This window comes from Myxocyprinus asiaticus, chromosome 12, assembly GCF_019703515.2.
Source record: "Myxocyprinus asiaticus isolate MX2 ecotype Aquarium Trade chromosome 12, UBuf_Myxa_2, whole genome shotgun sequence".
In the NCBI taxonomy this organism is placed as follows: Eukaryota; Metazoa; Chordata; class Actinopteri; order Cypriniformes; family Catostomidae; genus Myxocyprinus; species Myxocyprinus asiaticus.
Window position 1 is genome coordinate 34385720 of NC_059355.1, and position 27689 is coordinate 34413408.

Genomic DNA, 27689 nt, shown 5'->3' on the forward strand with positions numbered 1-27689 from the left:
GTGATTCAAAGTTCAGCTGCCTCTGCGTCACTACACACTTTAAGGACGCGCAATATGTAAGCTCCTGATTTTGCGTCAGATCTAGGTGAGAGCTGCGTTTTGCGTTGACAGATCGCGTGTGAGAGCAGCCTGTGACGTTTACTGATCGCGTGTGAGAGCCGCCTGTGATGTTTACTGATCGCGTGTGAGAGCCGCCTGTGACGTTTACTGATCGCGTGTGAGAGGCGCCTGTGGAGTTTACGGATCGCGTCTGAGAGCCGCCTGTGGCGTTAACGGATCGCGTCTGAGAGCCGCCTGTGGCGTTTACGATCGCGTGTGAGAGCCACCTGTGGCGTTTACGATCGCGTGTGAGAGCCGCCTGTGGCGTTTACTGATCGCGTGTGAGAGCCGCCTGTGGCGTTTACTGATCGCGTGTGAGAGCCGCCTGTGACGTTTACGGTCGCGTGTGAGAGCCGCCTGTGACGTTTACTGATCGTGTGTGAGAGCAGCCTGTGACGTTTACTGATCGCGTGTGAGAGCAGCCTGTGACGTTTACTGATCGCGTGTGAGAGCTGCCCGCGATGTTTACTGATCGCGTGTGAGAGCTGCCCGCGATGTTTACTGATCCCTTATCGCCACAGGCAGCTCTCAGACACGATCTGTTAACGCCACAGGCAGCTCTCAGACACGATCCATTAACGTCACAGGCAGCTCTCACATGTGATCAGTAAATGCCACAGGCAGCTCTCAGACACTATCCGTTAATGCCACAGGCAGCTCTCACTGTGGCGTTAGCGGATCGCATCTGAGAGCCGCCTGTGGCGTTAACGGATCGCGTCTGAGAGCCACCTGTGGCGTTAACGGATCGCGTCTGAGAGCCGACTGTGGCGTTAACGGATCACATCTGAGAGCCGACTGTGGCGTTAACGGATCACATCTGAGAGCCGACTGTGGCGTTAACGGATCGCGTCTGAGAGCCGCCTGTGGCGTTAACGGATCGCGTCTGAGAGCCGACTGTGGCGTTAACGGATCACATCTGAGAGCCGACTGTGGCGTTAACGGATCGCGTCTGAGAGCCGCCTGTGGCGTTAACGGATCGCGTCTGAGAGCCGACTGTGGCGTTAACGGATCACATCTGAGAGCCGACTGTGGCGTTAATGGATCGTATCTGAGAGCTGCCTGTTTACTGATCGCGTCTGAGAGCTGCCTGTTTACTGATCGTGTCTGAGAGCTGCCTGTGACATTTATAGATCGTGTCTTGAGAGCTGCCAATGTCATTTACGGATCACGTGTGAGAGCTGCCTGTGACGTTTACAGATCGCATGTGAGAGCTGCCTGTGGCGTTAATTTATTGTGTCTGAGAGCTGCCTGTGGCGTTAACGGATCGCGTCTGAGAGCCGACTGTGGCGTTAACGGATCACATCTGAGAGCCGACTGTGGCGTTAACGGATCGCGTCTGAGAGCCGCCTGTGGCGTTAACGGATCGCGTCTGAGAGCCGACTGTGGCGTTAACGGATCACATCTGAGAGCCGACTGTGGCGTTAATGGATCGTATCTGAGAGCTGCCTGTTTACTGATCGCGTCTGAGAGCTGCCTGTTTACTGATCGTGTCTGAGAGCTGCCTGTGACATTTATAGATCGTGTCTTGAGAGCTGCCAATGTCATTTACGGATCACGTGTGAGAGCTGCCTGTGACGTTTACAGATCGCATGTGAGAGCTGCCTGTGGCGTTAATTTATTGTGTCTGAGAGCTGCCTGTGGCGTTAATGGATCGCGTCTGAGAGCCGACTGTGGAGTTAACGGATCGCATCTGAGAGCCGACTGTGGCGTTAACGGATCGCGTCTGAGAGCCGACTGTGGCGTTAGCGGATCGCATCTGAGAGCCGCCTGTGGCGTTAACGGATCGCGTCTGAGAGCTGCCTGTTTACTGATCGCGTCTGAGAGCTGCCTGTTTACTGATCGTGTCTGAGAGCTGCCTGTGACGTTTACAGATCGTGTCTTGAGAGCTGCCAATGTCATTTACGGATCACATCTGAGAGCTGCCTGTGACGTTTACAGATCGCATGTGAGAGCTCCATGTGGCGTTTACGGATCATGTGTGAGAGCTGCCTGTGACGTTTACTGATCACATGTGAGAGTTGCCTGTGGCGTTAAAATCAAATCAATCAAATCACTTTATTGTCACACAGCCATATACACAAGTGCAATGGTGTGTGAAATTCTTGGGTGCAGTTCCGATCAACATAGCAGTCGTGACAGTGATGAGACAGTACCAATTTACAATAACATCAAATTAACACAACACAATTTAAACATCTGTTATACACATAATTACACTCAACAATATACAAATAATAACATACACTGTACAGTATACAATACGCACTATATAGATACACATTATTCAATAAAAATAAAAAATAAAAATATATAAAAAAGTATATATATAGTATATATAGAATGTACAGTATTGTACTGTATTGACATTCAGCTGTCGGTTGATAGTCAGTTGTTAAGAGAGAATATAATATAATAATAATATAATTTATGACAGTCCGGTGTGAGATATAAGAGTAAGGGTAATAAAGTGCAGTGCTGATGTATTTGATCGTGGGAGATCAAGAGTTCAGAAGTCTGATTGCTTGGGGGAAGAAGCTATCATGAAGTCGGCTGGTGCGGGTCCTGATGCTGCGATACCGCCTACCTGATGGTAGCAGTGAGAACAGCCCATGGCTCGGATGGCTGGAGTCTCTGATGATCCTCCGAGCTTTTTTCACACACCGCCTTGCATATATTTCCTAGAGGGAGGGAAGCTCACCTCCGATGATGTGTCTGGCAGTTCGCACCACCCTTTGCAGTGCTTTGCGGTTGTGGGCAGTGCTATTGCCGTACCAGGCGGAGATGCAGCCAGTCAGGATGCTCTCTACAGTGCAGGTGTAGAACCGTGTGAGGATGTGGCTGTTCATTCCAAACTTCCTCAGCTGTCTCAGGAAGAAGAGGCGCTGATGAGCCTTCTTCACAACGACTTCAGTGTGGATGGACCATGTGAGTTCCTCAGTGATGTGGACACCGAAGAACTTGAAGCTGCTGACTCTCTCCACTCGTGCTCCATTGATGGTGATGGGACTGTGTTCTCTGTCTTTTCTCCTGAAGTCCACCACAAGTTCCTTTGTCTTACTGACGTTGAGGGAGAGGTTGTGCTCCTGACACCAGTGTGTCAGAGTGTGCACCTCCTCTCTGTAGGCTGTTTCATCATTGTCAATGATCAGACCTACCACCGTCATATCATCAGCAAACTTAATGATGGCATTGGAGCTATGTGTTGCCACACAGTCATGTGTGTACAGGGAATACAAGAGTGGGCTGAGAACACAGCCCTGTGGGGCTCCAGTGTTGAGGGTCAGTGATGAGGAGATGTTGCTGCCTATTCTAACCACCTGGCGTCTGCTTGACAGGAAGTCCAGTATCCAGCTGCACAGCGAGCTGTTTAAGCCCAGAGCCCGGAGTTTCTCATCTAGCTTGGAGGGCACTGTGGTGTTGAATGCTGAGCTGTAGTCTACAAACAGCATTCTCACATAAGTGTTCTTTTTTTCCAGGTGGGAGAGAGCAGTGTATATTGTAGATGCAATGGCATCATCAGTGGAGCAGTTGTTGCGGTAAGCAGACTGCAGTGGGTCTAGAGAGAGAGGCAGCACAGAGCAGATACAATCTCTGATTAGTCTCTCAAAGCATTTGCTGATGATGGGGGTCAGAGCAACAGGACGCCAGTCATTTAAACAAGTTATTTTTGATTGTTTTGGAACAGGCACAATGGTGGATGTTTTAAAGCATGTGGGGACTACAGACAAAGAGAGGGAAAGGTTGAAAATGTCCGTAAAAACACCAGCCAGCTGGTTCGCGCATGCTCTGATGACGCGGCCCGGAATGCCGTCTGGGCCGGCGGCTTTGCGGATATTCACCCATCGGAAGGATCGGGTTACATCTGCTACAGAGACGGAGAGTGAACTAACCTCTGTAGCTTCAGCCGCGAGAGCTCTCTCCGCGAGGGCGGTGTTATTTCCTTCGAAACGAGCATAAAAAGTATTTAGCTCATCCGGGAGAGAGGCAGCGGTGTTCATGGTGGAGTTTTTATTCCCTTTAAAGTCCGTGATGATGTTAATTCCCTGCCACATGCTTCTAGAGTTGGTGGTGTTAAACTGTCCTTCAATCTTGCTCCTGTACTGGCATTTGCGGTTCTGATAACTGGCTTGTTTATGCTCCTCCGCGTTCCCGGAATTAAAAGCGGAGGTCCGCACATTAAGCGCGAACATCGCTATTAATCCAAGGTTTCTGATTCGGATAGATCCGTACTGTTCTGGTCGGAACCACGTCCTCTACGCACGTTCTGATGAAGCACATTACGCCATCAGCGTAAAGCTCGATGTCGTCATCAGAGGCGGACCGAAACATCTCCCAGTCCGTGTGATCAAAACAGTCCTGTAGCGTAGAGTCTGATTGGTCCGACCAGCACTAGATCGTTCTGAGGGTGGGTGCTTCCTGTTTCAATTTCTGCCTGTAAGTGGGCAGAAGCAGAATGGAAGAGTGGTCCGATTTGCCAATGGTGGGCGGGGGAGGGATTTGTAGCCATTCCGGAAGGGAGAGTAGCAATGGTCTAAAACACCCCTTGTGTGTTGAAACTAATGTGCTGGTGGTATTTTGGTGCGACTGATTTTAAACTGGCTTTATTAAAGTCCCCGGTCACAATGAACGCGGCCTCAGGGTGCGCGGTTTCCTGCTCACTTATAATCCCATACAGTTCCTTGAGTGCCCGGTCTGTGTTGGCTTGTCGGGGAATGTACACAGCAGTGATAATGACCGCTGTGAATTCCCTCGGTAGCCAGAATGGTCGACACAGTAGCATAAGAAATTCCAGATCAGGAGAGCAGAAAGACTTGATAGAATGAACGTTCCTTTGATCACACCAGGATTTGTTGATCATAAAACATACACCACCTCCTCTAGTTTTACCTGAGAGGTCTTTCATTCTGTCCGCTCGGTGCATGGAGAACCCCGTGGGTTCAATGACTGAGTCTGGAATCTCTGCAGACATCCAAGTTTCTGTAAGGCAGATAATGCAGCAGTCCCTTGTATCTCGTTGGAAAGAGATCCGCGCTTTCAACTCGCAGAGCTTGTTATCCAGAGACTGAACATTTGCCAGAAGAATAGTGGGTAGCGGGGGTCGATTTGCACGGCGTCTTACTCTGATGAGAACGCCGGCTCTGTTTCCCCTTTTCCTTTTGCGTTTCCACGGCCATGCTGCCCAGACAAAGGGCTCCGCTTGCGTGTTTGTAAACAGCGGGTCGGCATTGAGGAATGTGAAGTCCGGTTTACGGTGTGAAATTGCTGAACCAATGTCCAAAAGTGTTTGTCTGTCGTAGACAATAAGGCAGACAACATCCAAGACAAAAAAACATAAGAATTGTGAACAAAACAAACAAAACATTACTATGTTGTGTCGGAGCTTGCAACGCAGCAGCCATACTCTGCGCCATCTTGAGTCCAGTCTCAGTTAATGGATCGTGTCTGAGAGCTGCCTGTGGCGTTAACGGATCGTGTCTGAGAGCTGCCTGTGGCGATAAGGGATCGTGTCTGAGAGCTGCCTGTGGCGATAAGGGATCGTGTCTGAGAGCTGCCCATGATGTTTACTGATCGCATGTGAGAGCTGCCTGTGATGTTTACTGATCGCGTGTGAGAGCTGCCTGTGACGTTTACTGATCGCGTGTGAGAGCTGCCTGTGAAGTTTACTGATCGCGTCTGAGAGCTGCCTGTTTACTGATCGCGTGTGAGAGCTGCCTGTGACGTTTACTGATCACTTGTGAGAGCTGCCTGTGGCGTTAATGGATCGTGTCTGAGAGCTGCCTGTGGCGTTAACGGATCGTGTTTGAGAGCTGCCTGTGGCGATTAGGGATCGTGTCTGAGAGCTGCCCATGATGTTTACTGATCGCATGTGAGAGCTGCCCGTGATGTTTACGGGTCACGTCTGAGAGCTGCCTGTTTACTGATCGCATCTGAGAGATGCCTGTTCCGTTAACGGATCGTGTCTGAGAGATGCCTGTTTACTGATTGCGTGTGAGAGCTGCCTGTGACGTTTACTGATCACATGTGAGAGCTGCCCGTAACGTTTATTGATCGCGTGTGAGAGCTGCCCGCGACGTTTACTGATCGAGTGTGAGAGCTGCTTGTGGTGTGAACGAATAGTGTCTGAGAGCTCCCTGTGGCGTTAACGGATTGTGTCTGAGAGCTGCCAATGTCATTTACGGATCACGTCTGAGAGCTGCCCGTGATATTTACTGATCGCGTCTGAGAGCTGCCTGTGAAGTTTACTGATTGCGTCTGAGAGCTGCCTGTTTACTGATCGCGTCTGAGAGCTGCCTGTGATGTTTACAGTTCTCATGTGAGAGCTCCATGTGGTGTTTACGGATCGCGTCTGAGAGCTTCCTGTGACATTTACTGATCGCGTGTGAGAGCCACCTGTGGCGTTAACGGATCGCATGTGATAGCTGCCTGTGGTGTTAACAGATTGCGGATGAGATCCATCTCTGCTAAATAATCTTTAATAGAACATATATTTTGAGGGACAATGACCCAAATTAGGGGAAAAAACATAATATAGGCAACTTAAATATTTAAATGCACCTTATTTTGTTAATAAATGTTTTAAGGTTATGAACTCATGTTGATGTACATATTAATATTAAAATGTAATGTGTATAATATACCTTTTTGAGTGCAGAATCTGAGTCCTATTTAGTATTGTAGGTAGCACTGTTGTTTGCAGTGATAGCCTTGATTGACACTTGATTGTAAAGTTACAATAATACAACACATGTACAGTAGCATACATTACATTACAACAGTAATATTTGTCCTCCTGTAAAGTTAGGGTTATTTTACTGAAAGCAGTGTTGTTAACAACATTGAATAAATTAATATATAAAAATATTTAGGGTTTGTATAACACATGTTTATGGAGTGTCAAGCTTTTTGTTTACACACATTATGATAATGTCAAATAAGACCATCTTATTAGATGTCTTATTTGATGGAACTAACAAAAATTATGCTACATGTCAATGCTGCTTATTTGTGTGTCTGTGTGTGTGTGAACAGTCTGTCTTTCTCTCTCACACACACTCACTCTCTCTCTCTCTCTCTCTCTCAGTTCAATTCAATTTCGATAAAAGTACTTTATTGGCATCATTGTGATTACATACAATATTACCAAAGCATTAATACACAAAACAATTACTGACAAGAAAATCAAATATGATAATAATAAAATTTGACAGAATAACAGTAAACAAAGATAAAAAATAAGGTGCCAAGCAATGAATAAAATTAAAAAACCTTTCTCCCACAATCACAAACAGACAACTATTGCAATTCTGATGTAGTCTATCTTTTGTAATTAAAAATTAATAGATACGCACACTGACACCGTGGACACAAAGCATTCTCGCTGGATGATAGGGTTTTGTTGTAGATAAGTTAGGCTTAACTGTCTCCCCATTAATTTATTACTGCACTCTGCAGCAGTCTAAGTTTAAATCTTTAAGTTGAAGTTCAAGTGCTTTTATGATCTTTTCTCTCCTGTGTGGCAGGGACAAAACACAGTGTCTTCTGAACTGCAGGTAGGCCACTGCAGTAAAGATAGTTCAGACTTTATTTGCCTATAAATCCGCCGTGCGCTGCACATGCAAATAATATCTCCTGTTATTGTTCACTGTTTGTGAATTCAGGTGACATGGTCCTCTGGCCCGTAATCTGTTTTTTTTCATAGCGACTCTTCATTTTGTGTTGCTCAAAAAGTTGTACACCTAGAAGAGTGTAACCACTTTCATCTTAACCAGTCTGATTTGTGAATTTTTTCACAGCAAAGTTTTTGTCTGTCAACTTTTGTTAAGTTCGCGTGTTGGGAAGGTGAAAAGTGAGCATAATTCTTTTAACGGTAATTCCATTAAACCCGCAGTCTGAGACCATACAAATTTAGATATTTTAGGTTCACAATCTAAAATTCACATTCACAATCACATTTCACCACGTTTTGTAATTAACATTTTATTATTAAATCATACACTAGCAATGAAATGTAAACATATATATATATATCAACATTTAAACCCCACAACCCCCCTCCCCGACCCCACCCCCCAAAAAACAACCCTGTGGTCAAACATAAGAAAATATATAGAAATAAAAATCAAACCGACATATATATATATATATATATATATATATATATATATATATATATATATATATATATATATATATAATATACATACATATACAAACATAAATACATATATATATATATATATATATATATATATATATATATATATATATATATATATATATACATATATATACACATACATACATACATACATACATACACACACATTATAATCATACTAACTATAATACACTACTCTCTCCACACCCCACCCGAGAGCCCTCCAAAAACTCCAAATACCTGCCCCATTTCCGAATAAACTTATCCAAGCCACCCCGTCTTCCCGATGACACCTCCTCATAAGCTGCCACCCTCCCCACCTCCGTGCACCACTCCGGATATGGGGCGCACCCTCAAAATAACCCCTCAAAATAACCTGCCTGGCAATCATCATACATGTCAGAACCCAGTTCTCCATATGGCCATCCCCCACATCGATGACCGCCCCATCGCCCAGAACACAAAGTCTGGGACAAAACGAAACCTGAGTGCCCACCACGTCGCACACAAAATTCTGAACCTTCGACCAGAATTTCTGGATCTCGACACACCACCAAAAAACATGGGCCATGTCTCCATCCTCCGATTGGCATCTCCAGCAGGTGGGTGTATCTTTAAGACCAAGCCTATACAGTCTAGAGGGGGTCCAATAAAATCTATGCAAAATTTTGAATTGTAAAAGACGCACCCTTGCATCACTAGATGCAGACTTAACGTTTTTTAAGAATCTTAGCCCACACTCCTTCCTCCAATGCCAAGTTGAAATCTTTCTCCCATTCTCTCTTGAGAGAAGTTAAGGCTCTGTCCCCCATACTCTGAATTAGCAGGGAGTAGTACACGGATGCCTCATGACCTTTTCCAAAAGCCGCAATCACCTCTCCCAAAGCATCTGCCTCCTTAGGGGGGTGTGTGCTACTCCCAAAAATAGTACAAAGCAGGTGGCGCAGTTCTAAATACCTATAAAACTGAGGTCTGGGGATCCCAAAATGTTGGACCAAGTTTTCAAACCATCTTAACACACCACTTTCATATAGGTCACCGAGTGTAGCAACCCCCCTCACAATCCACTCTGGCCAGCAGAAAGGAGACTTGCCAATACACAATCTTGGGTTCTGCCATATGCTTGAGGCAACATTTAAATAAGTGTCCAATTTAAACAATCTGGACACTTTAGTCCATACCGAGTGTAAATGCGAAATAACAGGGTGTAACTTAACTTTTCCGATTAGTTTGATAGAGATGCTTTGTAATGGCGAAATGGGGCAAGAACTGCCTGTTCAATAAGAAACCAGGGAGGGGCTCTTTTAGGTGGAAGTGACCAATGAGCCAAATGTCTGAGACTGAACGCATAGTAATAAAACAAAATCTTGGGTAGGCCTAGCCCTCCTTTGTCTATCGTCCTATGTAACTTATTAAAATGCAATCTGGGATGTTTACCATTCCAAATGAAGGACTTCGCTATGCTATCAAATTCCTTGAAATAAGAGAGGGGCACATATACAGGGAGAGATTGTAGCAGGTAGTTAAATTTTGGAATACAATTCATTTTAATAACATTAACCTTCCCAATCATTGATAAATGTAATGAAGCCCACCTGCTCACATTGCTCGAAAACCTTTTTATTAAAGGATCAAAATTAACACTAACTAAATCATACAAATTTGCTGGGAATAAAATTCCCAAATACTTATTGCCCTGTTTGGGCCACTGGAAAGCGCCCGGCTGAAAAGCAGTTACTGGGCAGTACGCTGTCAGAGCCAAAGCTTCAGATTTAGACCAACTGACTTTGTATCCTGAGAACTTGGAAAAGGAATTAATAATTCTGTGGAGGCAAGGCATAGATCTAGTAGGTTCAGAGACAAATAATAAAATATCATCTGCGTAAAGCAGAAGCGTATGTGCCACACCTCCCACAACCACCCCTGGAAAATCATCCTCCTTTCTTATCGTGGCTGCTAATGGTTCCAGGGCAAGTGCCCTTATTCAAAGTAAAATAATCTGAAATTAATCCATTTGTTTGTACCGCTGCTACAGGGTGTCTATAAAGTAACTTAATCCAAACAATAAATGTACTCCCGAACCCATACATTTCCAAAATCTTAAAAAGATAATCCCATTCTACCATATCAAATGCCTTTTCGGCATCAAGTGAGATGGCAGCGATCAGAGATTGATCATTCGCTACTGACCACATGATATTGATGAGACACCTGATGTTATCAGAAGAGCTACGGCCCCGAATAAATCCCACCTGATCTATATGTTCAAGTGATGTCATAACTTTACTTAATCGATTAGCCAAAATTTTTGACAATATTTTTACACATTTCACCACGTTTGATTGTGTCTTACTAACCTAATTGCCTTGTATAATAAGAACAATATAGGTTGTGTCAATAATGGTCTTTTGCCATAGAGAACTCAGTTTATCTAAAAAAACTGATGACCTAGACATTTCATACTAGGCCCAAATACCCCTTCATGATCTGTGAAATGTTTCACAGTTCAGTTAATATCAGTCAACAAATATTTCAAGTTTCTGAGACAATAACAAATTAGTGAAATCAGAATTTAGGCATTTGGTGTTTTGTTTTTTTCTCCCCAATTTGGAATGCCCAATTCCCAATGGTGGCGTAGTGACTCAATCTGGGTGGCGGAGGACGAATCTCAGTTGCCTCCGTGTTTGAGACCGTCAATCTGCGTATCTTAACACGTGCACTTGTTGAGCATGTAACCACAGAGACCTAGCGCATGTGGAGGCTTCATGCTATTCTCTGCGGCATCCACGCACAACTCACCATGCGCCCCACCGAGAGTGAGAACCACACATTATAGGGACCACGAGGAGGTTAACCCAACGTGACTCTACCCACCCTAGCAACCTGTCTAATTGGTTGTTTAGGAAGACTGACTGGAGTCACTCAGCACACCCTGAATTCAGCAGACTCCAGAGGCCTGTACCATGAAGGTCGCTGAACGGGTACAGGATTGGTTTCAGGTTGACAAATTCAAACCAATCCAATCAGACTTAATTGGTACCATGATGCAGCTCATCAACTTTTTCTGTCAACTCAGGCTTTGATCCTGACTTTAAAATAGATTACGTGCTCGTGCACATGAAATGCATTGATTAATAAATTATGTAATTGATACATACAATACAACTAATCCAATAAAAATGTTAGGAATTTTAAAGAGTGCACTTGAAAGAGATATACAGGACACTCTGAATGTAGGTGTTAGGATGAATTAAAAATAAAAATCAGTCAGCTGACTGGGAAGAAATATCATATAATACATTCTATACTACTCAATCCAGTGTTTGGAGGGAATATGCTTGGAAGATACAAATTAGATTTTTTTTATAACCCCTGTTACTCAAAGTAAATACAATAGCATGGTATATATGTGATCTATATATAATCTGTTTCAAAGCAGCTTTGAAACAGATTACAAAAAATAGTCTTAAACCAGAACCCCCACACTTTAAAAATGGAGAGAAACGATTTCGGAAATATACCAAATGGAGAAAGTAACATTTGAAATAAATAATAAAAGTCTGAATAAATGGAATTTTCTTACAAATATTATAAATTAATTTAGATAGATTATTTCCTTCAGATTCTTGATTTTTGAACACAATTAGTTAAAATATGAGGTATGATGTCCTATCTCATTTAATATTTTTAAAAAAGGAGGTGATGCCTTAACTAACTTTCCACTTTGTTTGAAATAAAATATAACGTAAATAAACGAATTACACGTTATTTATAGAATATGTTGTGAATGGTTATTTGATATGGTTATTTGGAATAACAGTTTTTTTTTTATTATTTCTCTTTCTTGATGTACAATTTGTACATTGTCTTTAGTAAAATAAAAATAATAAAAAAAATAAAAAGCATAAAAAAGGCTGCTACTGATTAATAAAAATTTAGCACTTGGAATACTGTATGTAAAAAATTGGTATGTAATAATAAGTACTTATTTTTATAAAAGATGTATTATGTGTACAGTTTATATTATTATAACTTCAAGTAAAACTGTATCTTCATCTTCAGTCCATGAAAGAAAGAAGGGGTTTGGGTGGCATTCACCCCTTTCCATAGCAATCTTGAGCTCATTTAAAAAATTTAATCCATTAATCCATCTTCCTGGCTGTTTTATAGATAGCCTAATATAATATGTTTATATTTTCAAAGATATTTTTTGCAATTAAATTTTAAATAAAATACAAACAATATCTGCTGAAAATACATTTAGATTCTCAAATAATTAATTTAGTAAAGGCAATAAATGCAATAATTTTCTGAATATTTTATATTTACCATTATATCTGTGACCTCAAAACCCATGGACCCCCACCCCCAAATGGTTTGGTCTCCACCAATGTTCAAGACATGGTTAGGTTACTGCCTTGGTTTTTACATCTGGAAGACATATTTGCACTCTTTTCAGACTTTTCACTCAGGTCAATAATTCACTCACAAAGAAACCAACTTCTTCACAATACTCAACATAACAACCACTCAAAATAACAGCTACCAGTGCTGCACACTCATTCTCTCCATGTCTTCTCTGGCATTTTTGGACTGCTTTTAAGGGCTCTCTCTGCCATCACTTTAATGAGAAACAGCTGTTAGAAATTATGCCATCCAGCTTGACCAGCCACACCACTCCCTCTCTCCCCCATCCCCTCAAACTTATTTCTTTCAAATCAGTTAAAGATTATAAAATCAGTAAGTGTATTTTAGTTATAGGTTGCTCTGAAAGCAAAAGCTAATTGGCTAAAGATACTATACCCTAAGTAGATACTTTAGGCACCTTTAGCAGCAGCCATTTTAGGCTTTCTTGTAGTTTATTAATTTAGTGATCATATATTATAAACAGTACAGTTATAAAGTTTACATAATGTTTTCCCCATATGATTTTATTTGAAACGACTTAATAATTAGGAATATACTATATGAGCCATTTGACAGAACATACGTTTTACTGTCCTTGCTCAGTCTCTTTAGAAAGTGAAGCCTTTATTTTAAAAAAAACACACAAACATACACTAAAATAATTGTGTACACTGGATGGATTCCGCATCCTGCACTCTTTTATAAGGAGGACATTCAAATGAACGCAAGTTTTCCGTCTCAGGAAAGATTTTCCTCAGCATTGTTGATGTGTTGCATCTCGCCATGTTCGGCGCCTGTCGCTAGTTGGCAGTAAAGTTCACTTCAGCGTAATGATGTTCACAACACCACAGAAGAAGCGTCTAACGCCATGGAGGCGGCAACGGTGGAAATCATAATAGATGCAATATTGAAAACGACATAACAATGAATGAAACTCAGTCCTGAATCAGACCTTCGCCGTGAGGATTATTCTTGGGAGATAACCAACATATTGTGACATATATAACCAACACCCTTGTCATCATGAGTTTCTTATTTTGCTAGTTTGCAGCTGTTGCCAAAGGCTCGCCTGTCACAGCATCATAACCAAAGCAGGTTTGTGCTTATTAAGAAGTAATTACATATAAAAGACATGTATTAAACCTGTGATAGAAAGCAGAGAACATTAGCATACATTAATAGACTTCGCTATTTTATTTGGTTTAGCCTGGATCATCAAAATGGCTCACTGGAGCAGACCTGAGAAGGAGCTGGATCTGGAGACTAGGATACTTATCTCGCATTTAACTGGCATTCAAGATGAGGAGGACAAGAACTATCAAATGGCACTCAAGTTTACCTGGTCCAATTTTAAGTAAGGACTTGGTGCATTTAATCCATATATATGTCAATTGAATGGCTTGTACATTTCCAGGTTTTTGTGAAAATGTAACTGAAGAAATTTCAATGAACATTAATTAAAGTGTATTAAATGAATAGATAAATGACGAAAAGAATAAGGACTAATAGAATAATGAAACCCTGGAGGGAAACAGAAAAATAGAAACATTTTTGTTAACTTAAAGGAATAGTTAACTCAAAAATGAAAATTCTCTGTGGATTACTTTCTTCTGCAGAGCACAAATGAAGATTTTTAGAAGAATATATCAGCTCTGTTGGTCCATTCAGTGCAAGTGAATGGTGGCCAGAACTTTGAAAAGCACTTAAAGGCAGCAAAAAAGTAATCTATAAGACTGCAGTGGTCAAATCCATGTCTTCAGAAGTGATATGATAGGTGTGGGTGAGAAACAGATCAATATGCAAGCACTTTTTTACTATCAATCTCCACTTTCACTTTCAGGTTCTTTTGTTTTTTGGCAATTCGCATTCTTCGTGCATATCGCCACCAACTGGTCAGGGAGGAGAATTTATAGTAAAAAGGGCTTAAATATTGATCTGTTTCTCACCCACACCTATCATATCACTTCTGAAGATATAGATTTAACTACTAGAGTCGTATGGATTACTTTTATGCTACCTTTTATGTCCTTTTTGAGCTTCAAAGTACTGAACACCATTTACTAAAAAAAAAAAAAATATTGTTTGTGATCTACAGAAGAAAGAAAGTCATACACATCTGGGATGGAATGAGGGTGAGTAAATGATGAGAGAATTATAAATTTTGGCTGAACTATTCCTGTAATAAGTGAGTTTGGATGTCTGGCTCGAATAAATGGGAAGTAATTTTCTTTCAGTTGTATGTAGTGTTTAGGTTTTGCACCTAAAATGAGTAGGAACTTCTCATCATATGTTTTTCCCCCCATATGAATAGGTTCCACCGTTTCCTTGATGTCAATGGCCACAATGTACAGCTATCCATAAATGGGTAGGAATGTACTTCAGGCTTTGCACAATTCTGCACACTTTCATTTAATTTTTTTCTTTTTCCTTTTCTGTTACGCTGATACAATTATGAAGTAATAATATCGCTCTCCCTCGGGATTCATGAGAAACTCATGGTCCACTCTGACTTGAGTAAAGCAGAGAGCTGGAAGCGACTAACTGAGGAATTCCTCAGTTCTCCTCTTCCGAATACTGATGGAACCAAGGTGGGATAAGAAACACAGACAGCCATACAGCGAATAACCCACCCACCATAGTAAATGCACTAAATACCTCGGTCACTCTGTGTACTTGCAGACTGATGTCCACTACAGTATGCTGGCTTTGCTACTTCGTTTGTCTGACTCACCATCCAACACCAACTTCTGTGAAAGACCCAGACTGAAAGAAATGGGTGAGACTTCACATATGTATAATGATGAAAAGAAATGTGGTGAATATTTATAGACAGTTGGTCTAAATATATTTACATTTTATTCCTGCAGAGAAAGAGGACAAATTTGATTGGGCCAAGTACCTCATGGAGGGAGAAGACATTGAAACTGGACCCTCTCCAGACACTCCAGTAAGTGAACTCTATTACACTATTATCAGATCAGTTCTGTGTTAAAATTACAGGCTATGATAATTGTCAAAGTATTTTGACTTGATACAGACAAGCAGTTCTGAATGTCATTATTTTGTGTTGGACTGATTGTAATTACATTTGTGTGCATTTATCCTGTGCCTTCCAAAATTGTACGGACCGCCAGGGTGGCAACGTTGATCTTTTTGCCCTCAGTCCGTGGGGCAGAATGTCCCTAGATCGTTTTGCTGTCAGTCAGGGTGAGGGCATCAGAAGATTCTGGTGGGGCTTGAGGCAAATCAAGGGGGGCAATGCCCTGCTGGCCCCCTCTTAGACCTGACCTTGCAGACTGCACTGTCTAAATATCCTTACAGATGATAAAAGTATTATTTAATAATTCCTGAGGTAATTTACTCAGTGCAGTCGGTTCGCTCTCTGTGTTTGCAACAGAACAGCAGAGTTTTGCAGAATTTGAACCATCCATAATTGTCAAATTTTAAAGAACACTCCTATACCCTTTGTATTTTCATTTATGAAATAAGTCGAATAAGAGTGTATCAATCTCGGCACTGTTTATCACTTTAGACCATGTTTAAGTCTGCTGATTCCATCTGGGCTCTAGAGGCCTGACCTCTCAATATTATTACTATGCTGTATATACAAGAACAGAGTGGCACGAGTCATTTGATTTTTATTTTGGCAGGAGTGGTCAGAAGATGAGAGTGAAAAGGAAGATAGCCAGCAGCCCTTGAGCAGAGATGATTCTGGTATACAGGTGGACAAGACTCCACAGGAGGACCACGAGCAAAATGACAAGACCTTCCAAGTCACCTGGACTGGTAAGGGACAGAGCCAGCAACAACAATACACATTCTTAAAGGGATAGTTCAGCCAAAAATGAAAATTCTCTCATGATTTACACACCCTCATGCCATCCCAGATGTGTATGACTTTCTTTCTTCTGCAGAACACAAATTAAGATATTAGAAGAATATTTCAGCTATGTAGGTCCACACAATGCAAGTGAATGGGTGCCAACATTTTGAAACTCCAAAATCCATATAAAGGCAGCATAAAAGTAATCCATATGACTCCAGTGGTTAAATCCATGTGTTCAGACACGATATGATAGTTGTGGGTCAGAAACAGATCAATATTTAATAAATTTTTTGTCATTAATTCTCCTCCCTGCCCATTAGGGGGTGATATGCAAGAAGGATGTGAATCACCTAAAAGAGAAGAACAATGAGACAGTTCAAGTGGAGACTGACTGAGCAGGGAAGATAATTTATTGTAGAAAAAAGGACTTAAATATAATTTGTTTCTCACCTGCATCTATAAAATCGCTTCAGAATATATGGACTTAACCACCAGAGTCGTATGGAGTACTTTTATTTTGCCCTAATGTGGATTTTGGAGCTTCAAAATTTTGGCACCCATTCACTTACATTGTATGGACCTAAAGAGCTGAGAAATACCTCTAAAAAATCTTTGATTGTGTTCAGCAGAAGAAAGTAAGTCATACACATCTGGGATGGCATGAAGGTGAGTAACTGATGAGAGAATTTTCATTTGTGGGTGAACTAACCCTTTAAAATGAAATGAAAATTCTCTCATCATTTACTCACATGACTTACTTTTTTCTGCTGAACACAAACAAAGATTTTTAGAAGAATATTTAATCTCTGTAGGTCCATACAATTCATGTGAATGGGTGCCAAAATTTTGAAGCTACAAAATGAAAATAAATGCAGCATAGAATTAATCCATAAGAATCCAGTGGTTAAATCAATATCTTCTGAAGCGATATGATAGATTGCAGTGTATGGACCTAAAGAGCTGAAATATTCTTTGAAAAATCTTCATTTGTGTTCTGCAGAAGAAAATCACACATTTGGGATAGCATGAGGGTGAGTAAATCTTGAGAGAATTTTCATTTTTGGGTGAACTAACCCTTAATGCTAATGAAAGTTCTTGTCATGACTCCCAAGTTTTTACCAAACCTTTCTCATATAGTGGGTGAGCCTGACTCCAGGGCTTGATTGGAGCAGCATATTGTCACTTCTTATTGGGTTCCCAACTCTCCCCGATTTCCACACAGCCTGCACCTGCATTCCAACCTCTACAACGTCTGGTAAGACGTCTGGACAGCCAGACACATATAGGATACATAGATCTGTCATTTCATGTTCTCTATCATCATCACCTTTGTCACAAGTCCATTGAATCTGATTTTCTTGAATGATTTTAAGGGATTTTAGAAATAAATGCAGTTCAAATGTCTTTCTTATCGTTTTGCATGCAATTTTAAGTAACTATCTCTTCTCTCCAGGGATCAGCACTTGTATAACACTGGGCCTCTCTACCTGCCAGAGGAGAAGTCTTTTGTAACAGAGACTCAAGTGATTCGGGAAACTCTGTGGTATGACTAGATCGGTTGCCATGTTTACATTTTTATAGTCTTGACACATGTTCTTATCAAAAGAAAGTACAATGCTTTGAAGATTGCATCAGTGGATAAGGAGTAGGATGACCATTAAATATTGATCTTTCCATTGAAGGCATTTGAGCGTTTACTCCATAAGGGAAGACATTGTAAGGATAGCTGATTGCTTCCACGAATGTTGTCTGATTTGGGAAATAAATTGCCAGCGTTAACCAAGATTGCAGGGATAACTGAACAAAATACTTCTACTCAAGTAGCTCAACTGTCATATGCAATCATTTGTTCTTTTCTGCCTCTCCTCAGGCTTCTCTCTGGGGTTAAGAAGCTTTTTATTTTCCAGCACAATGATGGCATAGTGCATGTAAGGAATGATGTCATAGTCACACATCTAACAAATGTGAGTGAACACTGATTCTCCAATATTCATCTCTTGTTTCATTTTTTTGTTTTTGCAGTCTACCACATTCAGCACCCCCATCAGGCACAAATTTAGAGAGATTATTGGAAGTTTAACATATTCAGACAAAGTAACATAAGGAATACGGTAGGTGGTATTCAAATTAAATAACTTCCTAAGTTATAATCTTTGTAGAAGGTGTGGAGGATATCTAAAATGGTACTAATATGAATATGGCACCAATGTTATCTAATATGATAAAAAAAATTTTTTATACTAAATATAACTAAGCTTTAACATTTTGTTTTAAGGTGAAACCTTTTAACCTGCAGAACAAAGAAAGCTGTCTGAGATTAATTTCAAGAAAGATTTACAGATAAATGTGTTCTTGGTTTTGGCAAAGTTACCATCCAAATGCTATTAGTTTAGTTATTTTAGGATATCATATTATATTTTTTAACAATACAATGGTCTATTGGAGTTAAAGGGATAGTTCACCCAAAAATATATATTCTCTTATCATTTACTCACCCTCATGCCATCTTTAGAAGCAGTATGATGTGTGGGCATGAAAAAGATCAATATTTAAGTCTCCAATTAAATCTCAACTTTCACATTGTTCTTTTGTTTTTGGCGATTCACATTGTTCATGCATATCGCCACCTACTGGGCGGGGGGGGGAATGCATAGGAAAAAAAGGATTTAGAGATTGATCTGTTTCGCACCCACACCTATCATATCGACAGAATCTGATGATTCTTGGTTTACAGTATTTTAATGTGTGATCATTCATGTTTGTGTACAGAACTGTCTTCACTCAGTATTGGAGCACATAGCAGCTTACGGGCAGGCTGTTTCCCGACTGCAGACGTTTATCGATGAAGTGACTGGCCACAGTGCAGAGCCCGGTCCTCCAGAACTCAACCCTTCGTCGTCTTCCAAGAAGAGCTCTGAGCCTCCCTTCAGGACCTACCAAGCATATGTGTGGGCCCTATATAAACACTTTACCACCTTTAAAGAACAGCTCAATACAATAGAGAAAGACATTATTGGCAAAGGTAAGTCTGTGTGTGTGTGTGTGTGTGTGTGTGTGTGCGCGTGCGCGCGCAACACTGTGCAGAATAATATGCCAACAGTAAATAATAATCATATTTTTTACAATGCGAATGCTGATTAATAGCATTGGTAATGGCACACCTCTCCTCAACAAGCATGTGATTTGATGTATCATTCATGCCTGTAGCACAAAATAAGTTTCATACTTCAATACTTTGTTCAATCCCCAACCCAAAGTATGATGCTTGTCTTGTATTAGTTTCATTATAAAAATTTGGCAGGCTTCACTTAAACAAGCTTTTTATTGTCTTCTTATCCATTGTCTTATGTATTAATTTATTATTTGAGAACATTCAATTAGGGAAGTGTATGCATTTTCTAAAATACACTTACAGTCATTCCTACAGTAGCAAAAACAACTTGATCTTTTTTGAACAACTTGAACAACTTGAAATTGATTGTTTTCAAAATCAATTCTCCACAGATGAGACTGTGACCCTGTCATCTGTGTTAGACCAGTTAAGCTCTCATTTGGCTCAGATCACAGTGCTGGACAGGGTTTTCTGCACTGGAGTTGCTGAGGTCCCACCCGGAACGCCAAACGTGTTACAAGCCTCAAACTTACTCAACACCCTTTACAAGGCCATCATAGAATATGACCGCATGGGCGAGGCCTCCGAACAGTCCGTAAGTGTTTCTGTGTTTGGCATTGATTATTATGGAAGTAATTTATTTTAAGTTATGATTACAATACGATGCAATTTTTCCACTTTTTCTCAGGTGGCACTTCTTTTCTCTCTCTGGGTAGAAACAGTCAGGCCATACCTTGAGATTGTAGATTAATGGATTGTTCATGGTCACTTATTTGACCCAGCCAAAGAGTTTATAATTCAGAGGTATAAGATACATACACTGATATACATATATGTACATACAGTGTGTGTGTGTGTGTGTGTGTGTGATACACACACACACACACACACACACACATATATATATATATATATATATATATATATATATATATATATATATATATATATATATATATATATAATATACACACACATACATATATATATATATATATATATATATACAGTATATACTGTGTGTGTGTGTGTGTGTGTGTGTGTGTGTGTGTGTGTATACGCATACACACACGTTTATGTATATAGAAGTGGGACACCCATACGTGCTATAGCATAATATGCCTAAATCATGTTTGGTGGTATTTACTAGGAATAAGGATGTACCAGTGAACCACAGGGACTTCTGGTATGCCACTTACACACTGTATAGCATCTCTGAGCCTATGGAGAGCGAGGAGAGGCTCAGTGACGCTGCCAGCGGAAGCTCTGGGGGGAGCAGGCCTCCAGCAGCAGACAGCACACCATGGTATCCTTCCTCAAGCCTGTACTCAAGCAGATCATCATGGCAGGCTAATCTATGCAGCTGCTGAAGAACCTGGACTGCAAGCAGACAGAGCAGCCAGATGGCTCCTCAAGAGGTCAGTGTCAGAGAGGATCTTGGGAAAGGAAATGCCTCAAACAGCTGAAGAGGAATCAGTTTTTGTTCCCTTTTTTTATTTTTTAAATAGTTGCTCTATTTATGGTTCTGTTTTTGTTTAAATGTGTCCTGTTTTTATAATGTTTGTAATGGCAAGTAGACTTGCTATGTAACAGACAAGATTGTTTTAGTATTTCCCACACTTCCCTTGTGTTCCTCTGCAGATGCCGAAAGGAAGAGTCTGTACATGCTCTTCCTGGAATCAGTACAGACACGCCTTCGCCATGGAGATGGGTCGCCCACGAATACGGTTAATGAGCAACAGGCTACCAAGAAGAGCCTGATCAAGATGCAGTCCATTGTGGCACGGCATCTGGAGCTGGACGACATCCATGACCCCCTTCTGGCTATCAATTTTGCGAGGTGACTGCATGCGCATATTAACTTGGCATAATGATTTGACATTGGTGAAAATTTCATACAAAAAGCAAAATGCTTAATATAAACGTAAATAATTTTTTTTTAGTTATTTCAGTCTCATCGTAACTTGTAAACAAAGACTACAAGCAGTGTTTGGTGTGGATCTTAATTTCATTAGCTTGTTTTTACCACTTGAAGTAATTCCCTTCGGAACTCTTGCAGGCTATATTTAGAGCAGAATGACTTCCATGAGAAATTCTCTGGCGGTAGTGTGATTTTGGACCGCTCCTCTGAATCTGTTACATGTCAGACATTTGGGCTCACCCTACGCTCTTGTCTGTACCTACATATTGAGAGGAGATACATCGAATGCTGTGGAAACCTCATGAGAACCCTGAAGAAAGACTATAGGTGAAATACTGCCGAACAACCTATATTGAGGTTCATGTACAAAAGGTTTGGATGGTTTGAAGAGCATTTAGTTCATCAATCTATGCTTGACCATCTCTTTTTATCTAAGGCTACTGGGATACTTGCAGGCCATGAGAAACTACTTCCTCTTGGAGGCTGGGGACACTATGTATGATTTCTACACAGCCATCTTTGACAAAGTTCTGGAGAAGGAGAGCTGGCAGCAGCTGGTGTTCCTCAAGGTTTAGCTGCAAGAGTCTGTCGGACAGCGCCACCCAGAGGACAGCAGTCGGTACTGCTAATTTTCTAACAATGCCGATTTAGAGATCCTGTGTTTTACCATTCAAACCTACCTGTTTCCATTCAATATTCTTCCTATATGTGGTTTACTTTTTGTCTTTGAATCTCACATATTTCTCACAATTCCACAGGCTGTCAATATTACTTGAAGTGATTGACCCTGCAAGAAAAAAACAGCTAGTGAATAACCTTGATGGTCTTGCGCTGAGTTATAAGGTTGCAAACCCAACATTCATTTAAAGCATATACAACCCCAATTCTAAAAAAGTTGGGACAGTAAGCAATTTAATTTGTAAATGTACTTCAAACAAAAACAGTATATATACAAGGTACTTCATGTTTTACCTAATCAACAAAGTTTTTGAGGGGCATTTTGGGACTAATAATGATCTGACGAGTTGAAATAACAAGGTGATGTAAAACAGGTGATATTAAACAGCTCCTATCTACTTGAATGGGAAAAGACTGAAACCTCCAAAAAGGTTGGTCAAGATTATGATCAAAGAACATATTTCAAATCAGCAGTAAAATATGACAACACTGGTAGTATAAACTGCTTCATCTCATTTTACACTAAAAAACGAAATTTTTCTGGCTTGTCTATCTAATGCACTTGTGCATCCTGGAGTTGATTGATAGGCAGTGTCTGTAGCTAAAAGGTGATGGGCTCTTTTACCTTTAAGGTGGGATTTCCTTTCGACAGCCGTTGACCTTTGTGCGTTCCAATTTCTCCCATTCATTTTAATAGAAGTGGCCAGTCTCTGAAAGTTCTCCAAAGACAAATTGGAAGGATTTTGGACATTTCACACTCTGCAGTGCACAATATACAGTAGTTAAAAGATTCAAGGAATCCGGTCAAATCTCAGTGCGTAAAGGGCAAGGCCGAAAACCACTTCTGAATGCGTGTGATCTCCGAACCTTCAGACATCACTGTTTTAAAAACCGTTCTGCGTCTGTAATGGATATCATGTCATGGGTTTAGGAATACTTCGGTAAACCTTTGTCTGTCAACACCATTTGCCGCTGCATCCACAGATACAAGTTAAGACTTCATTATGCAAATCAGAAGCCATACATCAACACTGTCCAAAAGCACTGCTGACTTCTCTGGGCTAGCTCTTATATGAGATGGAAAGGAGAACAGTGGAATTGTGTTTTGTGGTCTGACGAGTTTCCATATAGTTTTTTTGGGGGGAAAAAAAGCCATCGTGGTCTCCGGGCCAAAGAGGAAAAGGACCATCCAAGCTGTTATCAGCATCAGGCCCAAAAGCCTGTGTATGTCATGGTATGGGGGTGTGTCAGTGCCAATGGCATGGGTAGCTTGTACATCTGTGAAGGCACCGTTAGTGCAGACAGATATGTATAAATTTGGAGCAACTTATGCTGCCATCCTGATGCCGTCTTTTCCAGGGATGTCCCTGCATTTTCTATCAGAAAAGCGCCAAACCACAAGTGCATGACTGTGTAAGCAGAGAGTGTGGGTGCTAGACTTGGCTGCCTACAGTCCTTATCTGACTTCAACTGAGAATGTGTGGCACATTTTGAAATGCACACAATACAGCAATAAATGCCCTGTACAGCTGCACAGCTGAAGACCTGCATAATGAATGAATGGGGGAAATTCAGCTGGCTAAACTTGACTAACTTGTGTCTTCAGTGCCCAAACGCTTAAGTCTTATTAGAAGAAATGGTGATGTTACACAGTGATAAATACTTGACTGTCCCAACTTTTTTGGTGTATAATTTTCAAAAAAACAATAACATTCACAATTGTTGTAGTGCTTTCAATATAGCACAGGGTGAATAGAATTTTCAGTCACTCCTGTTTGTTTTTATTAGCATTTTCCATACTGTTGCAAGTTTTTTGGAATTGGGGTTGTATTTGATTTTGTCTTCTGCAGTTATTCTTTTCTGCTTTGAGGTATTGTAATCATATAAAGTTATATATATATATATATATATATATATATATATATATATATATATATATATATATATTTATTATTATTGCCTGTCTCTCACCAGGTTCCATGGCCTGTAGATATTGTTATTAGTTCAGAGTGTCAGAAAATCTACAATCAGGTCTTCCTACTGTTACTTCAAATCAAATAGTCTGGACACATTGCGATTCAGTGGTAAGTTATGATAGAGAAGTTCTCACTACTTCTGTTTATGTGTAATAAAATTAGAGAGAAGCAGTTAGTATGGATAATTACTCTTTATTACACTATTGTTTACACAAACAAAAAAAACAAGTTTACATTCATCTATATTCTTTGATCATACTAAAATGGGGGTCAGACCCAATACTTTTTTCATTCTTGAGTGGCAGATTAATTTTGTATCTTTAGTTCATAAATCCATTGTTAACTTCTTTTTATGCATCTGTCACAGGACTTCTCTGTCTGCACAGGAACTATATTTACTATACTGACAGATCAAGGTGGTTTCAGTTCACTAGTTCATACGTGATCTTAAAATAGATTCTTCCCACAGATTTGATGGTGACTGCCAAAAGGCAAGAAGGAGGCCAATCGGAGGAGAGCACAGCCAAGGAGCCCATAAACCAGCAGATTCACAGGATGTTTCTCCTGAGAGTCAAACTCATGCACTTTGTCAACAGCTTGCACAACTACATTATGACAAGGGTATGTGTTACATATGATGAGTACTGTAGACTAAAGTATTTGCAATAGAAAGACTAGTACCTGTTTGTTCTTTTAAAATGTTAATCAATTTCTATGTTCTTCAGATCCTTCACAGTACAGGTCTTGAATTTCAGCATCAAGTACAGGAGGCTAAGGACCTGGACCAGCTCATCAAAATCCACTATAGATACTTGTCCACCATTCATGACCGATGCCTGCTCAGAGAGAAAGTATGCTGGAATTACACTGACCCGAGATTGCATCTTTCAGAAAAAGCCCTGAAATATCTCGAAAGCATTTTAAATGCCGTGAACATTACATTTTGTTTATTTCAGTTTCCAATTCGGGTAATATTTTAGATTGTCTTTCCCATGAGAGTTGACTTTTACACTCTTACAGACATTTGTGTTATTTCAGATGCATCACTTCAAGTTACTGTGTCTTTGCAGGTCAGTTTTGTCAAGGAGGCCATCATGAAAGTGCTGAAGTTGGTTCTCATCTTCTCGGACAGATGGCAGGCTGGTTTTGGGGCCTGGAAGTAAGTTCAGAACTATTACGTCACGTGTCGCCGTCTTGAATTTTCACTTCATTTTTGATGAGGTTTCACTTATCTTTTTGCTTCAGCTGTTTTCAATGGCTTTTGGATTTTACAATTCCTTAAATGCGTTTCTTTTCTTCCTCAGAATTGAGTCGATTGACAAACTGGAGTCTGATTTTAAAAACTGTCACATGTTTCTGGTGACTATTTTAAACAAGGCTGTGTGCAGAGGCTCATTTCCTCATTGTAAGTCTTCCACTGCAGTACTTTTCAAAATAACTGGACATCTAACAAAGCCCGTGCATAACATGCCCGGTTTGTATTTCACCCCAAATTCAAAAGAAAAAATAAACGATACGAATTATAAAATGTATTTTACTTTGTTGCATAAAAAGAGTTTATGTACGATTAAGATTTCTCTGCATTTTAACATTGATGAATTAAGCACCTCCCAGTCGAGTTCTCATTACTGTAATACGAAAATTTATTGTAAAGCAAAACATAATTATTAAAGTGTTAAAGTAATTCTACATCATGGTAGTGTTATTTGTAATGCTTTAATGAAATTCTGGGGGAAATGTGCCTGTTATGAAAGTAATCTCACTATGCAAACATTCTTAATTACTTTTTTTATGCAAAATTTTGAGATCGAAATATGACCTGGGCGTGTTTTTGTGAAATCCACTCAAAAGCTTTCTCTCCCACGCTCTGATATGAACTTGATGTTTTGCTGCTTCAACCAAGCAGGAATCCTTAACCTTACGATTGCTGTGTCACTCACCATGTATGTTCCTGTGTTTTATTACAGTGGAGTCCTTGGCACTGTCCCTGATGGCTGGATTTGAACAGTGTTAACAAACACAACATGGTTATTCAATCCAAAGCGCAGAAAACAAGACCAATTATTTATTGTACTGCTGTATGATGACTGCTGTACTGTTGCTTTTTGTCTCCACCATAATGTTTGACATCATGGCAGAAGTAGCAATTGTGTCTGCAGACAGTGAAACATGTGTTACTGTAGTCTGTCAACAGCACAGACACTGCTCCAAGATTAATTAATGCTTTGAGGACAATTTGACTGGTACTTTTTCATCATTGTGTCGGCCTGTTAATGTCAGATGTAAAATGTCAGTGTCCCCTACATGAATACAATGGATATACGAGAAAAGAAGATATTCCTTCTGGAACCCCCCCCAACTTAAACTTACCTATAATGGTTTTAGCTGGTCTCCCATCCTCATCAGGCTGGTCTGTTGCTGGTTTAAGAGGGATTTTGGGCACTTTTCAGCTGGTCAGGCTGGGAGATCTGATGAAGATTAGCTTGGTCTGGATGGGAGACCAACTTTAAACTACCCAAGCTGCTTTTTTTTTTTTTTTTTCAGCAGGGATGTCAAAACTCAATATTGTTGTGTTTTACAAATGTATAATAAACTCAACAGTGAATAGCATCCTGACTAAACCTCAAAGACAACTGTACAGAATATAAAGTACATTTTGAAATTGTAGAGTAAATTTGTATGCAGTTAAAACTTTGAAAGTGTTCTTTGCTCAAGGAATGTTGATTACCACAAAGATTTAATTGTTGTAGTGAGGCACTTACAATGGAAGTGAATGGGACTAATCCGTATAAGTTAGAATACTCAATGTTTCATCAGTATAGCCACAAGACGTAAACAATATGCGTGTTAACATTATTTTAGTGTGATAAAATCTCTTACTAACCTTTTCTGTGTAAAGTTAGATCCAATTTTACAACTTTGCTGCCATGATGACGTAATGCCATAAACCCTAAAATGACTGTAAAAACGAAGATTTAAGCAACTTTACAGCTCAATTAATACACAAGTTTTATCAGAAGAATAAATGTAAGTACTTTTATATAATTATAAGCTTCAGATTTCTACCTTTAAACCAAGGGCGTAGCCAGGGAATTACTTTTGGGTGGTCTTTAATAAAAAATTGATGGGCCAAGTTTTAGCCCAATTGTTTTACTAAATTTTTCTTAACAGAGAAGCGGCACATTCAAACAGTTCTTTCACACTTTCAGAAATCAGAATTTATGCATTTTTAAAAAAAATTTTTTTTTTTACTATTTTATAAATATATGTTTGAAGTCGAAGAATAATCTCTAATATTCTGGGTGGGCCCAGGCCCACCTTAGCCCACCCTTGGCTACACCACTGCTTTAAAACCTCCAAAAATTGGTCTGTTTACTTCCATTGTAGGAGTCGAAGTCCGAAGTCGGACTCTCGTTTATCGTCGAATGAATGAGCGTTACACTGAGGCCTGTACTCTGGAGAGGGATCGATTTGGAGGTGGAGGGCCTGTCATGGTCTGGGGCGGTGTGTCA

General features: G+C 40.3%; 1 long non-coding RNA gene and 1 pseudogene across 1 annotated transcript; both read left to right on the plus strand.

Moving 5' to 3' along the window:
- The first annotated feature begins 13459 nt into the window (after positions 1-13459).
- On the plus strand, positions 13460-14408 carry LOC127449369 (uncharacterized). The gene is made up of 3 exons (XR_007898723.1): positions 13460-13759; positions 13871-14018; positions 14281-14408. It is a non-coding gene; the product is annotated as an uncharacterized LOC127449369 (long non-coding RNA).
- A 293-nt stretch (positions 14409-14701) lies between these two features.
- LOC127449368 (gamma-tubulin complex component 5-like) lies at positions 14702-26810 on the plus strand (annotated as a pseudogene).
- The last annotated feature ends 879 nt before the right edge of the window (positions 26811-27689 follow it).